This window comes from Schistocerca nitens, chromosome 2 (assembly GCF_023898315.1).
Source record: "Schistocerca nitens isolate TAMUIC-IGC-003100 chromosome 2, iqSchNite1.1, whole genome shotgun sequence".
NCBI classification, from domain to species: Eukaryota; Metazoa; Arthropoda; class Insecta; order Orthoptera; family Acrididae; genus Schistocerca; species Schistocerca nitens.
This window is the reverse complement of record NC_064615.1, coordinates 723,487,133-723,495,352: the sequence shown is the minus strand read 5'-3', so window position 1 is coordinate 723,495,352 and position 8,220 is coordinate 723,487,133.

Sequence of the window (8,220 nt, the reverse complement as noted above, 5' to 3'; positions counted from 1 at the left end):
GACAAACACGCTCGCTATGCTCGTAAGTTATTCAAATCAATATGGACACTCGAAAACGAACGTGATGGTGCTGGCAATACTGTACGGAGGATGGAGATAACGTTACTTGCAACATTTGTCGTAAAAATCTCCGTAACGTATCATAAAATACAACGGGCGTGATTAGACATCTTAAACTGCACAATTTATCGAGCAATAAAACAGACGTCCGTGGATACAGAGGCTCATTCTTCCAATAGTGCGAGGCACACAAAATATCCAGGTACGTATGGTACAAAGGGTGAATTCCGTGCAAAACTTCGGATAGTGTCCGAAGCGGTCCGCCACGCTTACAAAACATTGATTTTTTTTATCGTACTCCGATAATCTAAAACATACCCCAAAATCAAACCTATACTATCCTAGCTTTTGCACGATGCGATTTGTAATTTTATTGGACTAGTTGTCGAGCATAACGTATCCCCGCGCAGGAGGATAGAGGGAAATAAACGGCAACAACAGCTAGATGAAGCACTAGTGGCCATGATAACAGACTATTTTCAATCGTCAAGGACACTGGTTTTATTTCACTGTTGGACCCACAATACTCGATACCAAATCGAAAAAAGTTGCGCCTCACGATTGAGGACGATTACCACAAACAGAAAGAGGCTGTAAACTTGGCCGTGGAAGACTCTACTTGTGTTTCTTTAACGACCAATATTTGGACCTCACTCAATAGTGACTGTCATTGCTGTAACTGGTCGTTTCATTAACACTAATTGGTGCCTGAATGCTTTAGCTCTGGAGACATTCCGTTTCCCGGAAAAGCATGCAACATGTGCCTTGTTTAGCACACACCATCAATTTAGTTGTGAAAAGTTCTTTGAACAGCAACAGTGAGCTCTGCATAATCTGGGAAAAGGCCAGAAAAATTGTTAGCTATTTTAAAACAAGTTGCAATGCTAATTAAAAACTCCACGAGATCCAGGATCTAATGAAAAAACCTGTTTAATAATTGATTGAGGAAACTGAAACCCAATGGAACAGTAAGTTTTATATGCTACGTCTAGTGGAGCAAAAGGAATGCATTGCAGCCTGTTTTATTAACTTTGTATTCAGGTGTAGAGAACCTCACAGCTGACGGGTAGAGAATTTTGAGCGAATGATTGTGTGTACTAGAGCCATTGGAAGTGGTAACAAGTGAAATCTCAACTGAAAACTATACCTCTCTTTCGAAAGCTATTCAAATAACCACAGCTAATCGTAACCGTATGTAATGGGAAGTGGGCTACCACGACAGCGCAAGAGCTACAGCAACATCTGCACAACTCACTAATAGCCCGGCTAGGATTAATAGAAACAAAGTACATGCCGTTGCCACAGTTCTCGACCCAAGATTCAAAACGTTACCATTTACGAATCCCATTCATTTAAAACATGCCTCTATGATTTTTGTCTTACGAGACATACTATTACTTCAGTACACATTAATAACGGTAGTACAGTTGATATCAATCATAGACTTTCAAAGTTTTCCGAGCACGTACGTACGACGAGTACGATCGCTGCGGCTCAATGCTTCGTGTAGACGTGTACTGAAGGTTTGCGCAATTTCTCAGAGAGCCCAGCACTGTCAACTTCTCGAGCGTACCCGAGAAATTGCCTTCGCGTCGCGCGTTTCTCGAGCGCGACCATAGCCCATCCCTACCCAGGGTGTATATGCGGACAAGGAAAAAAAATTTCCCGGTTAAAAATACACTTTTTCTGTGTTAAGTGAGAGTATACTCTTCCTCGGCACTGTAAAACTCATCAATTTTTTGAATGTTTGTTTTTATATACCGATGTTTTGAAGAAAGACCTTTGATATGCAGCAACATCAAACTACAGACAGATTTCACTTTTGCCAGCATTCTCAAAAATTTTAGAAAAAGTAATGTACAGGCAGCTGCTCAACTATCTGACCACAAATAACATATTATCAAGAACACAGTTTGGTTTTCTGAAGGGTTCTGATATCAAGAAGGCTATTTACACCTACAGTGAAAATGTACTTAATTCATTAAATAACAAATTACAAGCAGCAGGTATTTTCTGTGATTTGTCAAAGGCATTTGATTGTGTGAACCACAACATCCTTTTAAATAAATTAGAATTCTATGGTGTCACGGGCAGTGCTGCAAAATTGTTCGTCATACCTCACTAACAGGAAACAAAGGGTGTCAGTGCAAGGGACTAGTGAATTAAGTCGTCAGTCATCATCAGAATGGGAAGAAATTACATGTGGTGTCCTACAAGGATCCATCTTAGGGCCATTGCTTTTTCTTGTGTACATTAATGATCTCTCATCAGTTACACTGCCAGAAGCAGAGTTCGTTTTGTTTGCAGGTGACACAAGTATTGCAATAAATAGTATGTCAAGTGTAATTCTAGAAAGATCTCCTAATGATATTTTCACGGATATTAATAAATGGTTTAAAGCCAACTCACTGACATTAAACTTCTAAAAGACTCACTATATGCAATTTAGAACCTGTAAGAGGTTTCCACCCAGCATATGCATAAAATACGAAGAAGAGCAGATAGAAGAGGTTGACAGTCGTAAATTCCTGGGATTACAACTTGATAATAAATTCAGTTGGGAAGAGCACACCACAGAATTGCAGAAACGCCTTAACAAATCTGTATTTGCAATTCGAGTGTTAGCAGACATAGGCGACATATAAATGAAAAAGCTTGCATACTTTGCCTACTTTCATTCCATAATGTCATATGGTATAATATTTTGGGGTAACTCTTTCAAGTGAAACAAAAGTTTTCAGAGTCCAAAAGCGTGTAATACGTATTATTTGTGGAGTAAATTCACGGACGTCCTGTAGAAACCTCTTCAAAGAACTGGGTATACTAACTACTGCCTCTCAGTATATTTACTCATTAATGAAATTTGTCCTAAATAATATACCTCTTTTTCCAACAAACAGCTCAGTTCATACATACAATACCAGGAACAAAAATGATGTGCACAAGGACTTAAAAGCACTTACTTTAGTTCAAAAAGGGGTCCACTACTCAGGAACACTCATCTTCAATAATTTGCCAGTAAACATAAAAAATTTAGTTACAAATAAAGATCAGTTTGAAAGGAGCCTGAAAGACTTACTAGTGGCCAGCTCCTCCTACTCCATTGACGAATTTTTTAATAGAAACAAATGATGTATTGTATATATTCATACTATTAGTATTGTTATTTCAGCTTAAAAAAAAAAATTACATGTTCCACATCCACGAGGATCTCCTCGGTACGGATTTATGGAACGTAAACTAATCTAATCTAATCATGTACGCTGCATATTTCCGTATTACGAAGGTATAAATTTGAATTCCACCAAACACCGCATGTCACTTTCTGAAGCATTGCAATCGAGATTGCGAGGCGCTTTTGTAAGCCAGTCATAGCTCATTGTCACGTGATCTCGCCAGCTGATGACAGCACGGACACATAGTAAGCCAATAGCAAGATCACTCTTCAGTAGCGCGAACACACAAATAAGAAAAGTTAATGGTTTACATTAATATACATAGAATTCACATATAATATTGATCTCTAAGATTAATAACCTGGAAGAGAAGCTAAGCTTCCACATATAATGTTGATCTTTTTCGTGCGAGTTACACTTTAAGATACATCACATAAATGTGCCAGTAAAATTTTTAATAACGTCAATGGGCTCGAAATTCTTGTGAATGGTCGTCCTCAAAGAGCTGATTTTTAAATGAGTCAAACGTTTTGTGATTTAAGTAATTCATCGTACATTCTCGCACATAGTTCATCTTGCGTAGAAGGAAATTTGGTTTGAATATAACGCTTTTCAAACCACCATTCGCAATATTTTCCTGCGACCTGTTAGAAACAGGTTCGTTTCAGCAGTTGGAAGAGAGCGCCAAGTAATAGGCGTCACCGCGCTTACGCAGCTTGGATGTCGCAGGAATGTTCTTACGTGTAAAAGATTAAAAGATTTTACATTATGTCATAAAAGGAACAAGACATCAGAGGATACTTCAAGAGCATCGGAATTTCGTGAACCATGCTAAAATGCTTAATTTGGCTTAAAATGCACATTCATATGTCCAGATTCGTATGTAAATTTTCTTGGAGTACCAGTACTGTATTATCTCATGTTTGGTTCTTTATTATGGCACAATGCCATACGTGCACTTGAAATGCAGCGAACAGTTGAAACTAGCCATAAGTGTGAAATTAAACACTTCGTTTCAAATAAAACAGAAAAGATTAATGAAAGCCAAATCTCTTTAGCAAACCGACAAAAATAACTTCATTGTTCTGCAAGGCGATTAATGCTTGACTGTCAGGAAGGAGGAAATAAAATCTAAAACTAATAACATATTTTAGGCTTCCGTAATTATGCAAACGTATTTAAATTCATTTGATAACTTCCGGGCCCGCATCTCGTGGTCGTGCGGTAGCGTTCTTGCTTCCCACGCCCGGGTTTGATTCCCGGCGGGGTCAGGGATTTTCTCTGCCTCGTGATGGCTGGGTGTTGTGTGCTGTCCTTAGGTTAGTTAGGTTTAAGTAGTTCTAAGTTCTAGGGGACTGATGACCATAGATGTTAAGTCCCATAGTGCTCAGAGCCATTTGAACCATTTTTTGATAACTCCCGGCCGCAAAAATCCGTTTGTTATCATTTAACGTGAGAGCAATAAACTAAGAGGAAACAACAAAATCACAACGTAAACACAGGTCACGTGCAGACGATCCATCTCCCCACAACAACTCAAACTATTCTGTGCATCAGTGCCACATTTACCATACTTCCGAACCGGGGCAATATTAAGTAGTGGCGCCCAACCGTACTTCTGTAAACCAGAAGCGAAAGAAGGTACTACTCATATGCGACTCAACTGCGCATGCGCAAGAGCCCGCCCGCCACTCCTCAAACGAATCTAATTTAAACAGTTGTCACGTCACGGTCATCGGAGGCAATTTGTTGTTAGGAGGCATTGCATAGTCTTCCTAAAGCCTTTGACACACTTTGCTGTTGGCAGACGATGGTATGAGCACTGTGTTTTATTGTTCTGTACGGCGCATTTCCTTTGCAACTTAAGTTTTATTTCCATTTTTATTTCCTCTCTCGTTCATGTTTTGTTGCTGCAGTATTATTCTGCAATAGCGGGATACAGTAATATCCTTTGTTAGAGTGTTGGTTCTTACCAGTCAAAATCACAAAAATTTAGCTGAAAACTAAAACAAGGAATAATTCCCGGAATTCTAAAAAATTCCCGGTTTTCTCCTGGATGAAAAAATTCCCGGGTCTCCCGGTTGTCTCAGGTCGTATACACCCTGATACCAGTATTTTTCAGAATCTTTAACAGTGTATACTGGTCAGTTCTGTGGAACACTTTTTCCGAGTAGGCAAAACACATTTCTGTGTTCACTTCCACAAATCTTTGTGCCATCATCCTCACACATCAAACTTGTCTCTTGTCCCTTGTCTTTTAAATCTGAACTGATATCCTATACTCTCCTTATTCTCCTTCCTGTAGCACTATCTCGTTACAGATTTGGCAACATAGCATATAAAACTATACCTGCGCCGGCGAAACATTGCACTTGACAGTTCACTTTTTGTCTAGTTAGGTTGGCTATACTGTAATAGCGATGTTGCAACATCAGCCTCGATACACACAGCAGACGATACAGTTTTCCGTCCCGTCTCGTAAATGCAAGCGATTGAGCAATTACAGTATATATAAAAACTCGCTTTTAGTTGTACTACAATGACAGGAAGTAAACAACCGTATAATAATGCATGTAAAAGCATAACAGTGCACACCCTTTCGATAACGGAGCATAGAAATACAAAAAACAAGCATCTGACGACTGGTACCTTAAAATCAATAATGTACGTAGTTTACAAAATAAATAATAACCGAGATTGCAATAAATAACCAATATTAGTAATTTTTCATTCACCAATTTACAGCGATAATGCCGCAATTCCATTCAGCTCGCCATCGACACTGTTGTCCGATTCATCGCCAAAACCGTCTTCATCGTCGTCATCAGCAAGACAAATCATTAATTGTTCATGGCCACTGATAATGCCTTTTATTGTCTGTGCTGCTCGTATAAGCTTCTCGACGTGCTCTACTTTTTTTCTCCATCGGGCTGCAGCCACAGTCACATGAGCTTCACGCAACAGCTTTTCCACCTCTGTTATTGTAAAGGACTTGTTGTTGTTCCTTACATACATTTTTACATCACTCCATATTAACTCAATAGGGTTGAAATGGCAGTGATATGGTGGCACCCTTATTACAGTATGACCCTGCCCCTTGGCAATTTCGTCTACTACATATGTAGGTGTCGTAGGCTTATTTTCTTTAACAAGAGAATATAATAGAACCTTTGTCATACTCATATCCGCTACAATATTTCGAGCCTGTAACCACTGCACCATAACTTCTTTCCGATCATTTGTGGTTGGGGCTTTGTTCTGTATCACCAAATGTTATGGAGTATTGTCCATTACAATTGTTGTAGGGACAGGAAATTGTTTTAAAAGGTTCCTGAACCACTCAAAAAATCGTGTGAGATCCATATCTTCATGGTAATCATTTGTGGTTGGGGCTTTGTTCTGTATCACCGAATGATATGGAGTATTGTCTATTACAATTGTTGTAGGGACAGGAAATTGTTTTAAAAGGTTCCTGAACCACTCAAAAAATCGTGTGAGATCCATATCTTCATGGTAATCACCAGGGACAAAACCACTGGAGGAGCCTGCATGGTCAATCTAGCTCCTCTTCCCGTCGGCTGATGGCCGCTACTGCTGGGTGTGTTATCCGTCCAGCATTTACTGACAGCTTCCCCGGCATTAACCCACGTTTCGTCTAGCCAAATTATGAAATGAATGTCTCTGCCCACAATTTTGTGCAAGAAAATGCTACGAGCGGTAACAATGTGTGCCCTCTCTAACAGTACTTTGCGTCCGTCTAGCGTTTTGTAACGGAAACCCATATTTTTTAGCAAATTTTTAGTGAAGTTTTACCACCCCTGAAGAGTTCACTTTCTGTTAAAGAGACTAATAACTTAGCTACAGTCGGATACTCTTTTCTGCTCTAGTAAGCATAAACATGCCTACGAATTGCATCAGTCTGGAAAAAATCTAAATCTGTGATAGGACTAGGCTGCTTTTTCTTCTTTCCCGGGGTTGTTAAAAATGTATTATTTGATCCAGACAGCTCGGAATCATTACGGCTCACTTCAGTATCTTCCAAGTTTTGTAGTAATACTCCATTACTTACTACGGTTCTTGCACTAATTCCAAGAGTTTTCGACGTACGTTCCACCACTTTATCGGCAGGAATTGATGGCTGTCAATGAATGCTTACGTAGTTTTTCTCCTGCTCGTAAAACTCACGAGTTCTGCGTAGTAACTCCAGTGCCTGGCTTTTTCGGTGGCATTTTCCAAGTATGTAAACTCACAACGTAACAAAAGTCACAACGATATAGCACACAGTACAACAAAAACACGCGGTAAACAACATACAATTCACGTTGTATACACATTCACTAAACAAAGCCAGCAACGCGGGAACTTTGACGTCACAGCACGTGAGTAACAGCGGTGCTCACTGCCCTGGGATTGGCTGGCGCCCCACGCCGAACACCTAGCGCCTATCGTTCTTCACTTGTTACTCCGTTACGCTGCCAACTTCATACGCAAATGTCAAGTGCAATGTTTCAGCGGCCAGGGTATAATTGTTCTATCAGCTTTACATTGATTAGCATTGCATTTCTTTGGTAAGAGGACCATTATGCTGTCATGGAAATTTTAAGGCCGGATACCTGTGTGACGTATTCTGTTGATCAGATTTATAATTCTAGCTTTAGCATCAGTCCCTTGAAGGCCTTCAGTACCTCAGGCGGTATTTTAACACAGCCCATCACTTTTCTTTCCTGAAGACTCTGGATTGTTTTGTCCAACTGCCAGTGAGTTTTGTCATATTCTTGTTCATCCTTTAAGACCAACCTTTCTTGATTAGGTATAGCATCATGTAGATCTTCTGTATGCCTTCCATAAATATTTGTTGCTTGCTTGCTAATTTTTCACAGTTCTTTCATTTTTGTACCTTTTGTAGCTATGTACATTTCATATATTTTCCCTTGTTTTCCTAATTGTTCCATTTCTTCACATTGCATTTTCGCAAAGTCATCTC